Raw genomic sequence first — 23,889 nt, 5'->3', positions numbered from 1 at the left:
CAAGCCTTCACACATGTTGTGAGGTAGGAATGGGCACTAAGCAGGTGTTGTTCTGGTGGCAGTCTTTGCATGTGTGTTTTATTTTCAAATGTGTCTGCTTTAGCAAAGAAGAATAATTTTCAGGAATGATAACTGTATGTGTGGCCTGATGACATCTGGAGCTGGTTTAGCTCATAGCTCTTCCTCAAAGACAACTCTTGGTGGCACTTGGAATTTCATTCTAAAATAGATGCACTTTGTTGTTGCTACCCTAGCTAAATTCAGATCAATTCATGAAAATGGTTCATGCCAAAGAGTTTCTAGTATTAGAAATTATGGAATCCGTCCAGAAGTGTGGATATCTATTGCTGATCTCATGCCTAAAAACTCTCCAACAGCCAAAAAATACAGCCCCCCCCCCCCCCCCCAAACATCAACCAGCAGTGACAAACCAACCCTCTTGAAAAACTTACCCCCTCAACAAAAATGAGTCCCTTGCTGAAATTATTTGGAAATGGCATGTGCCATTTGAGAATATTATGCTAAAGCTAATTTCTGCTGTACACATTATTTATTCATGGCTGATGCCATAAAGCATTAGGTAGAAATTAACATTTTTTTTATTCTTCTGGGGAAGGTTTTCCATGTAAACATTATGTGACTGCTTTCATTGCTTCATGCTATTCATGATGGAAGTTTGAGGTTGTTGTTAATGTTATTATTGCTACTAGTGGTAAATATTAAGCCTTGCCAAGCCTCCAAAGAGAGTTTGAAGTACCTGAAGAGGTCCCAAGAAAACTGGAGACAGACTTTTCACAGGAGCCTGAAGTACAGGGACAAGAGGAATGGCTTTCCATTGCCACAGGGCAGGGATGGATGGGATATTGGGAAGGAATTGTTCCCTGGGAGGGTGGGCAGGCCCTGGCACAGGGTGCCCAGAGCAGCTGTGGCTGCCCCTGGATCCCTGGAAGTGTCCAAACCCAGGTTGGACTTTGGGGCTTGGAGCAACCTGGGAGAGTGGAAGGTGTCCCTGCTCATGCTAGGGGTGGGAATGGATGGACTGCAAGGTTCCTTCCAACCCAAACCATTCTGGGAAATGCAGGATTGTAGATAATATTTTTTTTAAAAGGTAGACAGTGTAAATTCTGTGCATTCCTGTACTTCCATATGCAGAAAGAAAGGGATGTGTGCTTTGTTCTTTTCTTCCTCTGGAATTAAGTGTGAATTATGCTATTTCTTAGTTTCTGTTACATACTTTGATCACCTTTTCAGGTTTGTTGGGAGTCTTGATCTTATTTGGATTGCTGTGGAATATAAGCATACCTCTTCTCAGAGAGAGAAAAGCAGGACTAGAGAGAATATCAGACCCTTGATATGCATCTCTTGGGTGTGGCAGCATGACTGGTGCTGCAGCTGAGCTCCACCTTTGAGCTGGCAAACAGAGCCTGCTCTTTGGCTGAGCAGAATTTGTTGTTGTGGGGATGTGTGTGTATCTAAATATATAAATACAATTACTGCCTGGTGTTTGTATCACAAATTCCAGTCCAGCACAGAAATTTTGTTCTCCAAACATTCTCTTTGATTTCTAAGACTTGGGGAAGATGAGAAATCTAGAACTTAAGTAACTTCCCAGAGCTATAGCCAGGCATAAAGAGGCAAAGGAGTGAGAATTGCCAAGAAGCAGATGTGGAGAACTCCAGTCTGTGTCTGCAGCCCTGATGCTCTCTCAGAGCCAGGAGCAGGCAGAGGAGGTACCACAGCTCCTGTGCATCCTTTTCCTTTTTAACTTTCTGTGGAGGAAGAAAAGCAATGCTTTGTGCCACTGGAAGCAAATTTGACAGAAATTTTTAGTTGTTCCTTGCCTGAGTTTGCTCAGGACAGGGAAGGTGTTGGTCTCTTCAATGATTGATTGGCAGCAGAAGGAAACAGTGAGGAAGGGGCTGTGGTGGGTGGAGTGGGTACTTCAAAGTTTGAGAGAGGCTCCTGGTGTGTCACAAGGCACAGAAAGGACACCCCTGGCTTTCTAAACTCCTCTTCCAAGAGGAGCCTGGGGGTGGCTGGATCCAGTCCTACACCCAGACTTGGTCAATGGTTTAAGTCACTTTGTCCTGCAGGATTAATGGCCAGTCTGGCCTTTTTATATAAAATGATTATGACAAATTATAAGATGAACAATTGTGATCAGAATAATTTCCTACATAATATAAAAGCTAAAACTATTATTATGGTATAACGTTGGGTAATGTGCAATAACAAAGCAATATTAAACAATTATATTAGAAGAAGCAAAACCAAACAACTAACAGATTGGTGTACTTACCCAGACCAAAGCTCATGGGCAAATCTTTCACTCAGTCTTGAGTGGTATCCTTGGGGACTGTCTCCAAAACCCAAGGGAGGAATCGTCACGTACTATGAGGAATATGTTAAAGAACCTGCCCTAGAGAAAGTGGATGGGACTTTTATAGGACTGGCATCTGTCAGATGTCATCTTAACAATTTTAGCTAATACTTCACCACATCTGCTGTGTCTTTACCTCTCTATCAGGATAAGCCAGACTGATTTATAGCACAATTCAACACCACAGCAGCACATGATGCCCCTCTCAGCCCACCACTGATGGCTTTGCTCAGTATTGGGGTTGTTTGACCACATTTCCAGGCAAAGCATCCTGCTGCAGGGGTAACTGGTATTCCATGGCCATCTGTGTCACCCAGCTGGGGTGGACAGTGTGATTTAAAGGCTGCTTCTGCCCTGAGGTATCCAATAGTTCCTATTACACCTGGTCAGGTGCAAACAGAAACAGCTTCATGCTCCTTTTCTTGTTCCCCAGGATGATGTTAGGGATGCTCAGCTGCTGGGTAAATTTGGGATGCGTGGACTTGATCTCAGCATAGCCTGAACTGGAGCTGGAACGTGCCAGTTTGTTGTACCAATTATTTCTATCTGTTATTCCTTCTCATCCTGCCTGACTCCTCTGTCCTGGCCCTGCTGAAATACTCATGCTGGTAATGCTCTTCCATAAATAAACAGAGAAGAACATAAATAGGCAAAAAATAATCAAAATTCATGGGGAGGCTGCGTTTCAGACCATGGAAATCAGCCTTGGCAAAGGGTAACTGTGATTATTCCACATATTCCAGCCACAGCAGGAAACACTGTGTTCACTTGTGAAAAGAGCAGTTGCTGAAACAGTTTTATCTTGGCCTCAGAGCTGGTCACTCAGAAGTGACATTATTGTTGGTGCCAAGGAGCTTGACCCTGAAGTGACAGAATCTGTCCTTCCCTCCCCTGGCTGTCTCAATGCACATCACTGCTTCAAAAACATCTGCAGGGGTTGGTTAAGACAGTGCTGAGTTCTCAAGGCCTGACACAGCATTGTCCTTCAGCTGTGCTGGTTGCTGTGCATCTCCTTTGGCTCTCTGGGAATAATATCCTAGAAACCAAGTCAGGTCTGCCCTTAAGCTGCCTGTTTGGTGAGATGAATGTTGTTGGTTGGCAGAGTGGTGCTTCGAGACCAGTGTCCTTCAGCTCCCTGGCATTAAATGTGTCCCCAGTGTGGAGGATCTGTGCTGTGTGCTCCCCTTGTTGGGAATGGGATTATCAGGTATTCCTCTCAAAGTTCACGTGATCAACCCAATTATTCATCTGTTTCTGAAACCATTCAAGGGCCTAGAGCAGGAAAAGGTAGATAAAAGAAGCACATAGAGCACTTTAACAGAGGTGACCCAATTTGATTGTCCTGTTCCCCTCACTGATTCCTGGGCTGCCTGAAGGTGATGTCCCCTATTGTGGCTACGCTCCAGGTAGTTCATGCAGATGTTGCTTGGTGTGGTGGTTTATGAGCCTTTTCTTTCAAACTCTGCAGAGTGACACAGTAAAAGCAAGTTTTCGTCTCTTTTCTGCCTCAGGTATTGTCATACGAGACATTTAGGACACATCCTGGATCACTTAATAAGGGGCTTTGTAATACTCCCTAGTATCTTAAAAGGGATATTTATTGACAATTTGATGTCTCAACTACTGTGTTTTTTGCACCTTGTGGAGGATTGCTTGGGGGTCACATCCACGGCCTTGATGGACACAACACCTACTTGTTCCTGTCTTGTGCTTTGCCAGCTGCATAATTCAATATGCTGAAGGATCCCAATGGTTGTAAATACCTGTTTTGCTTCTGTGAGAAAATCAGTGCTGTGATCCCTAAAAGTTAATGCCCTGTAGACCTCACTGCAGAAATCAATTTGTTAGTAGAGCACTTTATTTTTTTTAAAATTTGTCTTTTAATGTTTTCCATTTCTCTCTGGTATTTGTACATCAATTCTTCTCCTTGTACAGGCGGAATGTTCTGTTATTGTTCTGATAGCGGGTTTTAATTATCTTTTATTTTTGGTCAAGTGGATGGGAGAGATTAGAAGTGCAATTTGGGAAATTTGCCATCTTGGTATGAAGTCTTCATTTGAATAGTGCAGTGCATTTGTGCCAGTAGGGAAAATGTACCCTGAAAGAAACAGGTGCTACCATCATTCTGTGCATTTCACTGCAGCTGAGGTGTGAAAGGAGCTGCCGAAGCACTGAAGTGTGAAGTGTTCAGGCTCTCTTAGCCTTGAGCAAATTAAAAAACTTGGCATTGAAATGGAGCTGGAAAGTCCACCCCAGCTGGGACGTTGCTTTTTGTGGTTTTTTTTTTTTTTCATTGCCACTTCATTTCAGATTTTTTTCTGAATTTGAACACAAATCATGGATTTTAAAACTCTGTTCAAATAGGATTATGAATATCAGGATTTGGATTGGGAAGGGTAAAGAAGCATTTCTGCAATATAGGGCAGTAGAGTTCCTCACTAGGGCCATAACTGGGCTCTGAGTTTCTTACTCTTAACTATAAATTTGATTAAACAATGAAACAAAACAGTTTTTACTTCAGCTTTTTTTTTTTTTTCCAGCTGCTCCTTTGCATCACCTTCTGTCTCTTCCCTGTGCTGCACCCTCAGCAGCAGGTTGGTAAAGGGAGTTTTCCTCCAGTTCTCAACGGCTTCAATGCTCTTCTTTATTAAGAGTAAGAAACATCATGATTTGTTAATTCCCTTATTGCCCAAAATTTATCAGTCTAAAAGGCTGCAACCAGCCAAATTTGTCTGTAGTTTCTCTAGTGGTCTTAAGAACAGGCCTGTGTGGATATGTGTAATAATACTAAATAAATACAGGGCAATATCAGCCTGGGCCCACAAGTGGGAATATTTCCATAGGACGTAGTAGCAAGATCATTCCTAAGCTGGAAAAGCTGATTGGAATTTCAACATTGTGGCAGAGAAAGACACAGAAATATTTTGAGGGTTGTCAATTTGCTGTCAGGCAAAAATGAATTGTCCATTTTTTTGAAGGAAAAAAGGCATTAAATTATATAATTCAACTTCTGTGGGCACGAGTGCTTTGGCATGGTGTGATGTTGAAGGACCCTTCACCCTGGGAGATGAAAGCACAAGGAGGCCTCTTTAATGGGAGCCTGAGAGACTCTGATTGCAAATAAAGCCTGATTTTTTTTTTTTTATAGTTATGCTGAAGTAATCGCTGCCAGAGTTTACCAAATGATGATGTGCTGCTTCCCCCATCAGTGATCATTGTAAAAAATTAAGGTGTTCACTGCCTTTCACTCATCTTTCTCATTCCCTGTGGATAATAGACATGAAATTGCTCTAGTGCTCTGAAAAAGTTAATCCGGGTTGGTCATAATGAGGAATTCTGCTTTAACATGAGTATCTCTGTGAGAAATGGGCAAAAATAAATTAATAAAAAACTAAGTGGATCCATTCATCAGCAGTTGAAACGAGAGAAGTTTCCCAACATGTGCTCAACATCTATGATTCTTTTCAAACTCAGTGCGTATATCTTGCTTGGGTCCTTATGACAGAGTAGTTATGGCATTTTTTTGTGTGTGTTTTGAGCAACATCAGGACATAATATTAACATCTTAAAGTACTTGTGATAGAGACAAATGGAAAGGTTCTGTTTGTATGAAACTGACCCTGTTTTCTCCCTGGCACCATGAGGGAAGATGGGCAGCAATCTCCCCTTACCACACCATGTTCCTTTATTGGAATCACAGAATATCTGGAGTTGGAAGGGACCCACAGTAATCATTGATTTCCAGCTCCTGTAAATATGTTACCATCAAATCATGTAGGAGGAAAACTCTTTTTTTATTTGTTGCAACCCATGTCATGGGATCAATAAACCATGAAGCGACTTGATAGATGAGTGTGTGTTCACAGGACAGGCATAGAAATAGAAAATACTGTATGAGATGCAGGCGGTGGGCTTATTATGTTAATTAAAATGCAGTGAGTTTCAACAGCTATTTGCTTTGAGCCTTCATTGTCCTGCATTTCAGAGTGGCTCTGCATCTCTGTTATCCCTATGGGGTTATTCATGATATGGCTTGGACATCCTCCTTTATTAACACTGCAAGTAGTGACTCCTGTTCTTTTCTCTCTCTGTGTCAGTGCAGGGTGAGAAATAGGCCTGGCAATATTGCAGAATCCCAGAATGGTTTGAGTAGGAAGGAACCTTAAAGCTCATCTCATTCCAACCCCCTGCCATAGGCAGGGACACTTTCCACTATCCCAGGCTGCTGAGGCAATGAGCAGGATAAAATCTTTGTAAAATTTCTTTTAAAGAAATGAATCCTGTGCATACTTGGTGTAGTAACAGGCTGAACAGGCAGTTGAAAGAGAGGTGCTTTCATTTTGAAGAAATAAGTGCATGTTTTGAAGGGAATGTTTGCACTAATCATGAATTTAACATAGGTCGATGCATAGATGGAAGTTGTGTGGGGTTATTATAATTTCCCTTTTGTCAAGGCATTCTAACCAAGAAGTCAGAAGGAAAATAACAAAGGAAAGAAATGGCACAAATACTAGTTAATTTAAAGTAACTAAAGTGTATTAGGCTCAGTCAAATGAGCCATTTAATTTTTGTTCCCTCTTGTTTGTAATCTCATAAGTATGAGTCATTGAAAAGCCAATCTGGCTTGGTACAGTGTGTGCTATTTTATAGTTCTTGCTCCTTGCCAGCATAAGCATTTCCTTGTTAATGTTTCACATCTGTTCTTTGTAATTCAGTGATTATGTGCAGGCCTCTGAGTCCTCCTTGTTTGTTTTAAAAGGACAGCAGGAAGCTTCACTTGCATGAGATTAAATCAATGTCTGTGATTTATTGAAGTTTGGGTGTCCTGGGCTGCCTCTCTGCTGCCTTGAGTAAATGAGTATTTTTAGCAGAAGATGAAAATGGGGATGGTTGGAGAAAAGTCATAATCTGCAGTTGGAATCAGCTGAATGTTTCAGAATTGAGTTGGCAAGTAGCTATTGGAGATTTATACAGCTCCCTTATCAGTCACACTCAGGCTCCTTGCGAGCATTTCTGATGGTTTTTTTGTTTTATCCAGTGTTCAGGGAACAAGGTTTCCTTCTGTGGGGATCTATATCCACACAGACTCGGGGTATTCATGTCCAAACAAGAATATCAGTGTTCAATAAAAATCCTCCTTACAGCTGATGTTATTGGCCATTCAGAAATACAGGAAGTGGAGGCATCCTGTAGTTTAGGTGACTGATGGTATATAGTATGGGCTGGTTTTGCACATATGACATTTGGTGAGGAGGGAAGGAGCCACCCACAGAAATTATTTTTCTGAGAGGAGCTGTTATGAGCTTCTTCCATGTTGGACCAAAAACAATCAGTGATTAGTTTTGAGAATTGACAACCTGTTAAACTGTTAGTCTGGAAACACCTAATCACAGGATGATAATATGCAGGTGCTTTTTTTGAGGAACTCTGGGAGTCAGGGTACAAACCCAAATCTGACTCTGACATGGATTTGAGATGGACATGTTTTTGTACCCTTTTTGTTATATAACTATATATTATTAAATCCATGTTGTTCTATTGTATACATTGATATTATCCAAGCATGAATTTTTGTAGTTTTCATCAGGTCCCCCAAACACCTTTTCACATTATTCTTGTTATGATAACACCCTTTCTCATTATTCTTATCGCAATATTAAAATTAAACAATTATATTAACCACCAGTCATTACATTTAACAATAGTATCATTTATCATATGATGATTGTGCAGGTGCTGTTTCACCTGACCTAATTCATTCCCAGGGCCTAGCTCCCTTTCCCAGTCCTACCAGACCCAAGGTTTCTTTCCACCCCCTGAACCTATTGTATACAATTCCTATTATTTTAGAAGCATTTTCAACTTATGCTATACCATGGACAGGAGGGAGGCCAGGCTGGGCCCCAGTGGCTGCCAGGAAGGGGAAGGCCATCAGCCCCGTGGCATGTTCTAGCCTGGCTGCTGAGATCCTAGCCTCCCCGAAGAATTCTCCATTATAAACAGCTCCAACCACGTGGCAGAGATAGCATGAGCATCTGCAGGCCTTGGGAGAGATATTAACTCTGTCATTGCACAGATGAGACTTGCAGACCTTCAGTTCTCTCGAGTTAGAGGAAAGGACAGGGTAAAGACATGTAGAGAAGCAACATGAAGGCACCAAGGTCTATAAAGAAGAAAGCCAGGTCCCACATGGGAGGAGAAATGAGGAGATGCCTTAGGCTGAAATTGTATCGTAAGCCATGGTGATGGACTATGATATACTGAATATCCCTATAAAACTTGGAAATAAAGCATGGGGGGATTGAGCATTCAAATTGTAGACATGAGCAAAGGCATCCATGCTGAACAAGCAGATGTTGAAGTAGCTGTGATCCCATGAGAAGCTTGAACTGAGAGAGAAGAGTGATAAAGACCCTTTGCCCCCAGGGAAATAAAAAACCTCTGTTCCCAGAGGTGAAGATGATCTCAGAGAGAGATGAAAAAACCTTTGCTTTTGAACAGTTCATCCTTAAAAGTGTACCCCATTAGCTAAAGACTGAGCTCTCAAAAACAGTTGTGGGAAAAGCTGTGAGTCGAGGAGAGGGACTTTTACACAGTGATCAGATTTCCATTCTCCTGGGCAGTTGGTTCACTGTGACATTGAAGCATGAGAGAACTGTTTTCTTGTGGAGAAGTCTCCATGGCATGGCAAGAGAGACTCCTCTCCCTAAGTGAACTGGAGAAAGAATATTCTAGAGGTAATAATCTGTCAGTGGGAAAGGAAAGAGGGTGTGGGGGGAGAAGTAGTGTTCTGAAGGTTTTATTCTGAATCTTATTATTCTTTTAGTTCTGTTAATAATGTTCTTTATATATCCTTTAAAGTTTGAGCCTTCTTTTCCTTCCTCCTAATCCTGTCTCTCAGCAGGAAATGAGTTAATAATTGTAGTAGGTGCACTGGAGATTTGGCCAGCACTAAATCCACCACATAAATTGGTGCATGGGCTGGGAAATCTCAAATTGACGAACCAAAACCACTACAAATAATGTGCAGCATGGGAGGGCAAATGATGTGAAAATAAATCAGTTACCTGGTTTGTAAATACTTTAACACCGTTTGTGTTTCTGAGGTGCTCAAATACATGAGAGGGCAAACATAATCAGATAACTGAATAACTATGAAGTTTTACTGAAACACATAATAAGCTTTCAGGTGTTATAGAGAGAAGCTTATTATTTACAGTAGAGTGGAACCAAGAAACAAATCTTTGTGCAGACAATGCTTTACAATTAAAATCTTACATGAGACTGCAATCTGATTCAGAGTTCCGTTAAAGATACCTGGGTAACCTTGAGCAAATGAAACCTCTAGCCTAGAATTTAGATGCTGAGCTGAGAGAGGCAGGGATCCTGCAAGGAAAGATCCTACATCCCCATCCAAGCTGTCTCTGTTTCACATGGGCTCCATGTTTGTTCATTCTTGCATACCTGTGTATTGGCCAACCTTTGGTGCTGACTTGGGTGAAAATGCTCTGGCCCATGGGCTGCTGACAGGATCATGAAATTGTCTTGATTAAAAAAGGTGAGGGGATGTGCCAGTCCTAGAAGAATATAGAGGGCACTTGGGTGAAGACTGCAATAGGCTTGGGGGCAGAGATCACAGAGGAGAGTCTGGGACAGCACCTACCTGGGGCACTGCTGGGTCCAGAGAGTGCCCAAGTAGGGATTCACCAGTGCAGTCACAGACTAGTTCTCCAGTTCCCTCCAGTGATGGGGCTGGCCAAGGTAAACCACAAGGCTTGAGTGTGAGCTTTGCTTTTCAATTGCCAGTGTTCCTACCCCACAACTCCAGGAATGCTCCAGCTGCCTCACAGCCACTTTGAGCTCAAGCTAAAGGATTCTTCTCTGCTATTTTCCTACTTTTCTACCACTTTTGGTGTTCTTTTGGAAAGCAGCATGACAATGCGAGTTTAAATCAAGCACATAATTCTTCAGCAAACTCTCTCAGACTCCACACACTGTGGCAACTTGGAAACCAGAGGTATCCAGGAGGTTCTGGCTGCCACATAAACGCTGGGAGTCCTTTTAGGCCCATGAAAACTCATGGTGTCTTGGAGCAAAGTTCCTCTGCCTAATTACAGGCCATGCAGGAAAGTACACAGCCTTTTGTTTGTCTGGAACTGATGTGGATGCTCTGATCCCAAGGTTGGGCTGGCACTCTTTGCTCTGGGTGTGGCATGCCTCTCTCATCCCTCTGTGGGACATCTCCCTTTCCTGGCTGGAAGGTCTCATCTTCCTTTCCCTTCTTGAAGCTTTTCTAAGTCCCTGATACACTTGTTGAGGTAAGGGAGTCAGAATTACGTGGAACGAATTTGCACCGTGGATTTTACGATGAAACACTTGATTTTCAGGTGGTTTTTTTTTCTGTTTTCTATTTTTTATTTTGCTTTTTAAGTGACTGTCAATGAGTTTGAATCAGTTTCCTCACAGCATTAATAGTTGCAGCCTCACGTTGCTGCTCCTGCGTATCAGCATTCAGCAGGTATCCATCATTTTGTGTGGAAAGCCAGGATGTTCCCCTCAGGTCCATGACTCCACATCTCTTCCTGTTGCTTCCCATCCATCACAGTGATGGCTCAGACATTGAGACAGGAAGGTCCATCTGTGGAACTCTGCAGGTGGCTCTCAGCATTACTGTCTGGACTTTCTTTGTCTTATCCACGGAATGTCACCTTCCCAGTCTCTTCTTTTCCCAGAATAATTCTGGCTTTTTGGGCAGGACAGCTTAGCTGGCCTGGAGCTCCCCAGGTGAACCTACCCTGAACACTCATCTCTCCATCCTACCTTCAGTCCCTATCTCCATAACCAGGTATTTATCCATGCAAACACCCAAACTTTCCTCCAGTGTTTTTTATAAATGGAGGCATTGTTGAATTTGTGGAGGATCTTGGATGGGGACTTGATGATGAAAACACATTTCTCCTATTACTGATGCAAGATAAATTTTGATTTAGCGATTATGTCTTCTTTTAAATTATCCTGTATGCCAGGGATATAATAACTTCTGGTTTATGGTATTTTAAACTCTAATATGGCTTTGATTCCATCATGTTTTTGAGATTTTATGATTACAATAAAAAGGGTCTTGTAAAATTATTTATATCTGTAATATACATTTCCTATAACAGAGGGGCTGTTGACATCCTTCACTGTAGGGTTCAGTATTCTCTCACAAAACAGATTTAATTTTGTTTCCTATCCAAGTATTCACATCAGATACACAGTACACATACCTCTTCCCTTTGTGATACTTAGGGTTTTTTACACCTAAACTGGCATTTAGATAGAGCCAAGAAAATTTATTCTTTCTTTCTCAGTATCTTATGAGAGGCTACATCGGGAATCGCATTTAGAGCACTGACATTTCCAGCAACAATACCTGTATTGTAAACCCACTGGATATGCTGACAAAATCAAATTTGGTTAGGAAAATGTGTGTGAAAATTATTTGCAATAAAAGCAAGGAGAGGGAGGGGCATTAGCACAGCTCTGCCAACCCCACCCCCTCAGCAGCTCAGTTGAAAACTGGCTTTTCCCTGCTGAATTGACAGTGTCAGAGTTAATGCTGGAGAAATGCCAGAACATTATTTGAAGGTTTTTTTTTTTTTTTTTTTTTTTTTAATATGGGATGTGGAGGCACCAGGCAGAGGAATCCCTGCAGATGAGGAGCAGAAAAGCTGCCTGTGCAGCAGACAGAGAAATCAGCGCTCTTAGCACCAGGGTATTTTTAGATTATCCCAACCTGGTGAATAGACCCAATATACAAGATATTAATTTCTGGTATGCTCAGAAGTACTGAGAAAATACAGGTATGTACCCATGATTAATGGAGATTTCAATTATCCTAATTTTGATCATTGCTTCCAGTAAAATTGAAGTTAAATATCACATTAGAGAGAAATTCCCTGTGCCTTTGCACCCAGCTGACTTCATAAAGTGTTTATGAGCTGACTAAGCACCACAGCCATAGGAGACTTCATCTTTAAATCTCTGTTTACTTCAGAGCACTTACAACAAAACTTAAACCCTTCAAACTTAGCTCAGAATGAGGTGTGTTGAGGGTGTGTCTGCAGGAAATTTCAATATTCATTTTGATTCATTCAGCTTGGATTTAAAGTTCAAGTGAGAAAAGGTATGGACAGTTTTATGTCACTTTGCAAGAGGTTAAGTATTTTCAGTTTTTTTTTTTGTTGTGTTTTGTTTGATTGTTGTTTTGGTTTTTTTATGGAATCCTGGCTCCAGGTTAAACTGTTTCTGGATAGAAGTCAGAAGTAGGCAACATATTCTGAACGTTAAAATGTAATAAAAATTGTGGAGCACAAGTTTGATATTTCCTTTAAAAACTTTAACATGCATAACTTTGGTGTTCTGTGCGGATCACAGTACATTTAACAGAGGAAATAGTGAATATACTTGTGCATTTCATGCTGTTCTTGAAAACTTAATTTTTCCTTGTCTTGCTGCTTTTCAGGTGTTCAGTCACAGAGCAAACCAAGTGTATCTATAGTTATGTACGCAGGCCATCCCATGGCTCTGTGTGTGCTCTTTCAAAACACTGTCATTTATTGCTGCTTGTGAAGCAGAAAATTGCTGGGGTGTCTGAGGTGCAGCTCTTAATTCTGCTGAGGGGCATGAGGGGAAGTGAGCTGGTCATGCCACTTCAGGGTACGTAGCTGTACAGCTCTGGATTTGTCTGTAAAATTGCTTATGACTCAGCCTGCCTCATCTGCGTCTCAAACTTTTTAATTCATTTCAATATTCTTCAAGGAAAAGTGTGAAATTTCAAAAGCATAAAACAGATGATGTGCACTGGATTCAAATTAAAATACCAGCCTATGTTCAGGTGTAGCATGTATTTAAAACCAGGTGCACCTGAAAATCCTTTGCCCCTGCCTTAAATAACCATTTGCAGTCAGCCTACGCAGTTATTTCTAAATTGCACAGCACCAGTCTAGAGCAAAACTATTGCCATGAAACACTTAAATACCATGACTGTCTTGATTATGGAATTACATTTTCTTCTCTTCCCTCTGAGGGTGCTGAAGCCCTGGCACAGGGTGCCCAGAGAAGCTGTGGCTGCCCCTGGATCCCTGGCAATGTCCAAGGCCAGGTTGGACTTTGGGGCTTGGAGCAGCCTGGGACAGTGGAAGGTGTCCCTGCCATGGTGGGTAGGGGGTGGGAATTAATGGGCTTTAAGGTCTCTCCAGCCCAAACACACATCTGGGATTCTGTACAAGACTGTGACAGATCCCTTTAACCAGACTCAGGGCATACACATGTATTTTGAAAAGCTTAAAAGTATAGACCTGGCATTCAGATTTCTGGTGGGGCCAGAATTGAACCATTTCCTCACATACAGAGTTTCATAATGTATGATGTGCTCTGAGGAATTCCAGAAATTTCCTGGTGAAATTTTTGCTAGTAGGATTTCTTTTAAGAAATGTGAAAATCAGGAAGACAATCCCTATGTGTGTGAACAGGATTCTGCTTCCAGGAAGCAGATCACAGCTTTAGTTACAAAACTCTGGTCTAGATTGGAGTTAAAATGGGAGAAATATTGTAACAGATCTGTCTAATTTCAAGTGCTGCAACCCCCAGCTCAACATCATATCCATTTGGGCTATTATTAACCAGATTATTTCAAAATACACTAATCCAAGCAAACTGTTTTAGCTGAGGCAACTGAAAATATAATTACTGCTATATTTAGCTGTAAAAATAAGTATTTTTGTAGTTGCACTGACTGGTGCTGTAAGTCAAGCATTAATCAAATAGATATATTAGTTTTTCTGTTTGTTTTTTTTTGGGGGGGGTTGGGGGGTCTGTGGTGCAGCAAAGAAAGAACGGAGGACAGTAATGAGAACCTGGAATCTGGAGTTGTTATAAATGGAATCAGTTAAATAAGAAATACAATATGGAGGTTTGGTCGCCTCTGAGGACAAACAGATAATTTGACATTTTTCTACTAATAAATCTCTTTATGTTAAGATGAAGAAAGCCTTGGCTTGAAGCAGATGTATCAGTGATGAGATGTCAGCAGCACTCTGGGAGGGAGATTTCTTGGCAGAACATAGGCTTGGAGAGGAGAACAAAGAGGAGATGTAGGAACTGATTGTCAGGAAAACCCTCCTGGAGAGGATTTATTCCCATGTAGCTGCCACTCTTTGGACTTGGATCCCATCACCAGGGTCTGCTCCTGGTCATGTCCACATACCAATTCTGTGCAGGACAAAATGGTTTGTTCTGATCTCAGGCAATCTCTTCACAAGGCTCTGTTTCCCTGATCTGAAAACATCCCTGGGTTCCTCCTGAAATGAGGTTCATTAATTGGCATTGGGAGGTTTTTGTCCTTCCTTAGTTGATAATGGCTCAGAAGACAAATCAGTTAGAGGCTACTGAAGTACTGATTGGTGCAGTTCTGTTACACCTGAATCCCAGAATGTCACCAGGCTTAATGTCTCTAACAGTGAAAGGTTGTTTTTGCAATTTATATCCATTAACCTTGTACTTTATAATTATTTAAATTATTGTATGTCTTCTCATAAGAAACACCTTCGTTAATACAGTCAACTTTGTATAGGAAAAATAACTTCTATTTGGATGGGTTTGTTTTCAATATTTTTCTCCAGTCCCCTGCTCTTTGAACCTTGGCGACTCCCACCCTTAAATGTGAGAGTTTTAATGTGGTTTCAGTCGATTTTAGATGTATGCAGTGGTTTTGTACTGGAAGCACGATTAGAATTGCTCTAATTAATATGTTCCTAAATGTTAATGAGCAGGCACGTAGTGAAACATTCTATGCTGTATTTACTGGGGTCCAAAGCACATGTATTTTGAATTTGGGAACCTCAGTCTGCAAAATTTTAAGTGCAAAGTATTTTAAGTTAAGAATGGGCATAATTCATTTTTTTCCCCTCAAGTGCTGCAAACTAATTTTGTTAATTCTTTATTCTCTCTTTTAAGACAAATGACCCCACCTGAGTTTTTCTGATGCTTTACATGATTTCAGCAATCCTTGTTAATTAACTGGAGCCCTTTATGTCCTGGACATGTATTTGATTAAAATAGGAGAGGATGGGACATGCTGTACTTTGATTCTGAATCATAAAGCAATTCGATAGTTTAATTAAGGTGATACCTCTGGATTTAGTTGAGCACCTGAGACTTCTGAACCTCTGCACTTTGCAGGCTGCTTAACCTTGTATCTCCTGCCCAAATTTCTTGCTCTGGGAGGAGTATTCAAGGATTTGCTTGACCACTTCCTTGCTGAACCAAAACCATTGAAGGAAAACCTTGAAGGAGAGGGAAAGATGGATCATACAGGGAAGTCTGGTAGGAGAAAACAGGGAAGAAGAGAATTTTTTGGAACAAATGCCTCAATATTAGAGGTTCTCTTTGTTCCTACACACATTGGGTAAATACTCACTGCTCTGGAAAAGAGAGGAAAGGTATGTTCACATGTAGATTTGATAGAGAAAATGCCTGGAAATGTAATTGAATTTCTCACTTTATATATATATATATATATATATATATATATGTTATTTGAATTGTAGGTGACTTTCAGGTCCTTCAGTACTGGGTAGGTCTCTGCTTCTCCTAACTTCACCCCTTTCATTTCTTTTTCTCCTTACATGCAATTTAATAAGGCAACTTGGTAGTCCTGCAATGTGAGATTCATGGTTGGCTTGATCTTGTTTTTCATTTTTCTAATAGATTTTCCTCCCTAATGCTAGTTTTCTCCCCCAGTCCTTGACATATCCCGAGGAGCTCTTGCTCACCTCTAAATTCTTTATTAATGTGAGCACACTGGAGCGGGGGAAGATTGCCAGTGACAGGAGGAACACTGGGCTAAATGTCACTTGTCTGAGAGCAGCTTCTGTGCAACTGGTGCTGCTTTTTCTTTGTCACCAGAGGAGGAGAGTGGGGAATATTTGTGGTAGAAAGCGAGTCTTGGAGAGCCAGCCTTTGTGTTGGGGAGGAATCTTTCTCTTTGAGCTGCACAGCCTTTGGCACTGGGGTGATCCGTGTCTGTGTGTATGTGTGCATTCTGTACAAAGGCTGTAATCAAAGAAGTCTTTTCAGAAGTTAGGAATCCAAGCATTCAGAAGTTCTGGCTGTACCTTTTACTTGATTCTTTTTGCTTTGGTGTTGAGCCTAAAGCAGGAGCCTTGTGGAGCAAAGGAGTGATTCCAGATGGTTTCATGATAAATATGTGCATCAGAGATGAATTAATTCTGCCTCAGTAACTCCAAAACTGATGTTTCCAGCACCTTCACTTCTTACATGTTCTTTTTGTGGGTAACTTTGTTTCAGAAGTTTTAGGAAAGTTCTGGTTCCTACTGTTGAAAACCAGAAGGAGCATTTCCTACCCTGGAGCAGGAGTAGCTTTCTCCTGAAGTGTTCCTCAATTTCATGAGTACTGTAATTTGAAGCATGTGACCCATGGCTGAGGGATGTTGTGTGTTGTCAATGGTTCCAAGTTCCTTCACATCCAAGGGGATTATTATTCTTCAATTCCTTACACAACCATCTCTACTCATCCCTGAGACAAAGAAATAAAGAACTTATTTCTTATTAACTCCAGAACATTGATAGCAGTTGTAGTGTAATTGTGGCTCTAATTTGGAAGATGAAGATTTGTTTCAGCCATTATTTCCTGTGTGGTTAAAGGAACTCCACTGTCCTGCCTTGCTTTCTTGCCAGCCAAACTCACCCTACAGGTTGTGTTCCCAAGGCTTTCTTCCATGTCATTGCACAGACTTTTTTCTCGTAATTTGGGACAAAGATTTATCTTTATCTATGAAAAATGTTTCTTTTTTTTTTTTTTTTTTTTTTTTAGTGAAGAAAAAGTGATTTGGAGACAAGAGCTGTTGGTTCAGGTCATCCTCTCCTTCTACCTTCACTGGTGCAGCAGCTTCAACTCTGCTGCTCAGCTTGATGCTCCTGTGCCTGCTGCAGCCCACCAGGCTGGTGCTGTGGCTCTGTGCAAAGCAACATCTGCCCATTAATTGGGTATTTAAAACTCATTCCAGTGGGTTTCACTTAGTTTTTCCTATTACTGTTGTGAAATTGTAGATTTTCTGAAGTTTTAAAGAAATTAAACTTGAAATTTTCACATCTTACTGGCCTTTTCACTTGAAAAATAAGCCTGGTACTTCATATTTTCCTTAGTATTTTTGCAATCTCTTCACAAAATGGTCTTTATTTAAAGTGATCCCTTGTTCTGATGAGAACAGGCAAGAAACATTCCTATTGTTTTCTGTATTGTGGTGAATGCTCTTGAACATCTCTTTAAGATCACTTGGGATTTGCTGAAGGCACATAAGGTTTTAAGCTGTAATTAATGAAGAGTAGTATAAGTTTAGGAGCCTTTTTTCCCATCTGAGGAACAGTGTGCCAAGCAGGACTCTTTTTCTAGGAAATATTGCAGGAGAGTTTGGAACAAGATGATCTTTAAGGTTCCTTCCAACCTAAACCATTCTGGGGATGCTTTAGGGGATTGGTCCAAGCCCAAACCATTCTGAGATTTTTGTAGCTGTTTATTGACAGTCTAAAATTCCTAGAAAGAGGCTGGGGGAGAAGATGATCCAAGGCCTTCCTTTGATCTTAAGAGCCACAAATGTTTTGGAAGGCACTTGCCTTGGGGTCATCCTCTGCAGAGCAGCTTGTCTGTCCCAAACCTCCCAGCTGTGTCACATTTCAGGTCTGGTTGTGCCTTCTGAGTTGTATCTTCTCTTATCCTGGCTTTCTCTCCCACAGATCATGGGCTTCTCGCTGCCTGCAGCACCAGGAGGAGCCTGCTGAGTGAGTGCAGGGGGAGGACAAGTGAGCTTCTCTGGAATAATGCCCTGGATGCTTCTACATGGCCATGGAGTAAGGTCCAGCTGATAAGCAAGGCTGGGGGAGCTGTGGAAGAAAAGTGCCCAGAGGAGAACAAGTGATACAGTGCAGTCAGCTGAAGGTTTTATTGGAAGCCACACACACCCAGGGTTGAAAGGTGAGGGGAGTTTTTAAATTTAATTTTTGGGGTACTGTTAGATGCAGGGAATATACATTTTTAATAATAAAGACAACAATCTGAGAATCACTGGAACTGGAAAAACCCTCCCAGCCTGTGGAGCCCAAGCTGTGCCAACTCCCCACCTTGTCCCCAGCCCAGAGCACTGAATGCCATGTCCAGCCTTTCCTTGGATACTTCCAGGGATGAGGACTTCACCAATATCCCCCTTTAATTCCTGACTACCCTTTCCAGGAAAGAATTCCTCCTGATATCCGACCTTGTGATTTGTCTCTAATATGCATCTTTATTAAAGCTGACTGTGGAACTGCACATGTTAATTTGCTTGAGTTTAGCAAGTTCACCTAATGTTTAATTTCAGGTTGGTTCTGGTGATCAAATGTCCTGGGAATAAAAATTTCTAAAGAGCTGACTCTTACCTGGCAGGTTAGAGGTGTAGAGATTGAATGAAATGCTTGAATACTGGAGTGACAGACAGGAGCAGGTCAAGATCCTTGTAGGAGGCTGAAGTCAGATAAATACAGAATGGAAATTGAGAGTAAGAATGAAGTTTTCAAAAGTAGTTTGAAGATAAGATCAGTTACCACATTACTCAATGTTTTTAAATCAATGTTTTTAATTCTACGGAGTTCAAGAAATGCCACCATGGGTCTGGATAAAACATTTTTAACTAGGGTTTGCAGGGGATATCCAAACACATGAGAGTAATATTCTCTTCCAGCCTTCTGTTATCTTTTGCAGCTGATGGAAAGCATCCTTTTCAGGGTTGAAATTGTGGATAAAATTGTAGCTGGCAATTAGTGACAATTAGAGGGAGAGTGTGAATTGTCTTCCATGCATCAGAAACAGAGCTGCTCTTGTTGTGTTTTAAATGGGAAGCATCTGATGTGGGAGACACAGGTTGGGTAACTTTCCAGGTGTGACATTTGAGTATTTGCTCACCACACAGCTGCCTGAAAGGATCCCTGCCCTGTGGGGAATGGGGATTATTAAATGTTGCAATAGATTTGCAGTTTGTGTTCTTGATCACCTCAGTAGTACAACCTGACCTTTTGTGTCACCACCTAAAACTTGATGTAATTACTTCCAGTGCATAAGATTACTGTACTCACATCTGTTTCCTTTGTCAGCCAGCCTGGTTAATTAACATTTGTGCTGGTGATTCTCAGTGAGATCTCCAAATATATACAAAAGGAAACATTGAAATAGTTTATTTCTGGGGTTTGTTGGTTGGTTGGTTGGGTTTTTAATATGTTATGTTTGAACACATTCTCTCCTAGCTGATACTCCCTCTGTCGATGTGGGTCCCATGGGCCTGGTGAAGTTGAGTTATTAGAGAATAAAATTCCTGTGAGGATTTTAGGGTTGTACCTGTGCTTTCAGTTACAAGGGGTAGTCAGACAATCTGTCAGGAGTAAATTCTCATTTGTGTCAGGAGTGGAGCAGCAAAACCTTCTCAGCATCATCAGCTAATGAAAACTTGCCCAAAAAATTCCACAGGTTGATCCTGTTTCTTGATCAGTTCCTGTGCTATGTTAGGTGTTATCTAGGCAGGTGATTCCTTTATTTTTGTGGTGACAACAGGTTTACAGTCAACCTAGACAGGAAGTTTTAAACTTCTTTTTATGTTGCTGTTTAAGAGCATGTCCCAAAATCACCCTCATTTGCAAAGACAAATGATGACACAGAAAAATAGAAAATTCAAACTGAACAGGCTGATCATTATTTATAGTTTATATTTAACTTAATTTTGTAATGCCTAACTAGGATTAAACTACATCCAGGCCATATTTGTGCAAAATCAAGGTATTGTGCAAACATCGAGGAATTCTGACAAGTTATTTGCATTTTTCTATTTAGCATTGCGGGTGTTGATCTTTTATAAATTTAAATTGACACCAAAATGCTCAGAAATAGGAAAGTTTATAATATGAGTCATCCCAACCAATTAAAGAAATTTTTACCTTACAGCTGATCTAGGAAGGTCTTTCACATGGGCCTGTTTTCAGTACTGCTCTTATTTATTGCAACCACTACAAGTAAAAGTGGTACTTCAGAAACTCAGAGTTGCAGCAAACTTTTGGAATAATTATTCTCCCAAGTGTTTTCCAGTGTAGCCTTCTGTGATGTATACCACACACAAAAATAAAAAGTGAAAAGCAATTATGTTAAAATCAGTTTTAAATCACGAAAAGAAAATGTTTTTCTCATGCTCTATAAACCCAAACTCTTTCCAGTGCTGGCTGGATTGTGGTGTTCTGTAAGCATTAGCTGTGGTTTGCCTTCCAGTCCTTGGGGAGGATTGGAGTAGGAACCATAGAAAACAAACAACTTGTGTCATTATTTTTCATCCCTTCACGAATGCTCCTTTTCCCTTTTCTCTCAGGTTTACTCAAGCAAATGTGGTAAATTATTTCCAAAACTCACAGTCACTGTTTTCTTCCATCCTCAAATGAAAAGCTTCCACTTGTTCTTGTGGGCATATGTAGCAGCCAAGTTGTCCTTTCTCTTTCCTTAGTATGGAATGATCGCATGGCTGCTCAGCTTCTGCCTTCATCTAGATTCAGATTCTAATCAAAAAAGAAAAGGAAAAAACCCCAACCTTTATATGTGTGGAAGTGCCTTTTTGCTTTTCATTCCGAATTGACTTCACGGAGTGTTGAAAGAGAAAATGCTGCTATGAATATTGGCCCTTTTGCAGGCTTGAGGGCTGAAGTCTCATCCTGAGCTGGTTATAAAAGCTCAAGTGGTGGCTGGCAACATATTAGTTTAGCATTTACTGGCATGTAGCTTACACACCTCTTCCTTAGCATTTTTCCCTTCCCCAAAGCTGGCAGTCACTCTAGATTTGTGTAGAGATTTCCTGGAAACATTTTATTTCTTAGCAGTGGCACCTATGCTGATGTCTGGAAGCTTGATTGGAATCAATAAATGTAATGAGTAGTAAGATTAATTCTCCCAGCCCTCCAAAGTCTTCTGGCAGTTGCATTAAACTTTCAAACCCTGTATAAATTTCTCAAGCAAATATATTTAGTGAACTTTGGTTATGGCTGTCTTGGACAATCCATGAATGTAGTAAAAGCATGGTTCAGAAAAGGGAACAGTGGGGAGGGAGCAGATGCTCAGTGCTGCCCAAAGTCAGGGGAGCAGCAAAGTTCTGGCACTTGTAAATCACATCTCATTTAGAGGCTTCATTTAGAAAGAGAACATTCAGTGAACTCACTGCAGCACACAGGAGTTTTTTTTGGTAATTTTTCTTTTATTAGAATCATGGAGTAGTTTGGAAGGGACCTTGAAGTACATCTCATTCCTGCCATGGGCAGGGACACCTTCCACTATCCCAGGCTGCTCCAAGCCTGGCCTTGGACACTTCCAGGGATCCAGGGGCAGCCAAATTTTTTCTGGGCACCCTGTGCCTCCCCACCCTCCCAGGGAACAATTCCTTCCCAACACATCATCTAACCCTGCCCTCTGGCAGTGGAAAGTCATTCCCTGTGTCCTGTCCCTTGTCCAAGGTCATGTAGAATAATCTGGCTTAACCTTCCTTTTAGGAACACAGAATGAGTCGGGTGTAACCAGATAAAGTTGTGTTACAAAACCTGAGAGGGATTCCATCCCTCAGACATTTTGAGGATTGCATTCTCTTTGAGGCAGCTGAAAATAATCAACTGTGAAGCAATCTGGAAGGGTCAGTTTTTGACTGACTCACAGTAACTCAGTCCTTCTACTTTTGGTTCAAGTCCAGAGGTGGTTCTTGGGCTGTTCAGGAAACAAGGTCTTCCTGAGCTGAAAAAAATCCATTTGTGAACAAACTGGTTTGACAATGTGTGCCTTTGCATACTTGAAATAATCAGCAGCAAGATGGAATATTCAAACTTCTGCTTTTATTTAAGTAGTTGTGGTATTTAAATAGTGGATTTCACATGTCAGACTGCATGAAAAGTGATTAGAAGCCAACAACTCTGGAAGACTCACAGTCTCCTGTATGATATCTAAATCGTCAAGAGCAATTGTTGCTGTTACCTTGCAATAACACTCTTGCTTTAGAAAGGAAGGTTTAACTTTTTCGTTTTTTCGTTTTCTTTTCTCTTTTTTTTTTTTTTTAAATGAAAGAGTAATAATATTTAGCACAATAGAATTCTGTTCTGGAAAGATCCTGGCTGTGTATTCACTGAAGGTTTTGGTGCTCTTTGTGACTGGCTTGAATGAAGAAGTTTCCTTTGACGGTGTTCATTATGCAGAACATAAAAGCTGTTGTGGTGTGCTGTATTCAGAAAGAAAACATATAACAATATTAATACATCTAATAATGTTAACACATTTATTAATTAATTTGATAAAATAATCCTGATGCCTTTGATTTATTTGTGTGATAAGGAGAGGGAAACCTGAAGGCCTTTGATTTATTTAGGTATTTTGCCAGAAAAATGTAAACTGAACGTGTGTATCTCATGACCACGCACACGTCTCTCTGAGGCTGTCCAAACCAGCTTAAGGATAAAGTTTCATTTAGGTACCTTATAGATCTTGAAAGGCTGTAGGTTGTCTTCCATGGCTTTTTTTTCTAATTCAGATTGTTTGTGTCACTATTAATAAATCCCTTTTTCCAAAAGCAATCCCTCAGCACCACCCTGCCCTTGGCTTGTGCAGTGTCAGTTCTGTGTTTCTGGGGTTCTGGACCTGTCAGCTTCCAGCTGGATGTGGGGTTCTGTCAGATGTAATCAAAAGGTTCTGTGATATCCACTGGCGAACTTCTGGAGAAAACAATAACCACCTCTGATAGAAGTTAAAAGGAGGATTTTTGTACAAAAATCTCACCCTGGGAGATTTTCAGAGACTCGGGGGCACTAATTTTGTAGTTGTTGCAGAGCACAGTGATACACCCTGTCCAGCTCTTCTACTGACACACATCTGGTGTGTTTATAGCTATTCAAGCCACTACCTTTGGATGGATCCTCTTGGTTGAAGTGCCTTTTTTGGCAACAGGCAGTGGGTGGGGATTTTGGAGAAGGATTCTGTATCAAGAGTTTTTGGCCTCCGGTCTTTACCAGTGTGTTTTAAAGAAGTTAGGGGGAACTTTAGCAAAGAAATCCTTCCATGGAAAAATAATGGATTGGAAAGTAGGGAATGGAGGTTAAAAGCCTGGAATTAACCCTCATGAGGGAAGGAGCTCACCACTGGAGTGAGCAGCACATCAGGATCTCTGTTGTTCAGTATATCCTGAAAAACAGGCTTATTGTGGATACATGAGGATATTTAGTGATACTTCTAAGTTGCTGTAGTGGTTTTGGTTCACCAGCTTGAACTTTCCCTGCTGTGAGATAGGACCAGGAGGAAAGCAAAACGGGCTCAACTTTAAATGGTACAAATAAAAAATTTCATCACTAGAAACTATAAGAAAGAGGAATAAAACACAGAATAAAACTTTCAGAACACTCCTCCTCCCCACCAC

The sequence above is a fragment of the Cinclus cinclus genome, chromosome 7 (genome assembly GCF_963662255.1).
Source record: "Cinclus cinclus chromosome 7, bCinCin1.1, whole genome shotgun sequence".
In the NCBI taxonomy this organism is placed as follows: Eukaryota; Metazoa; Chordata; class Aves; order Passeriformes; family Cinclidae; genus Cinclus; species Cinclus cinclus.
This window is presented reverse-complemented; position numbering follows the sequence as displayed.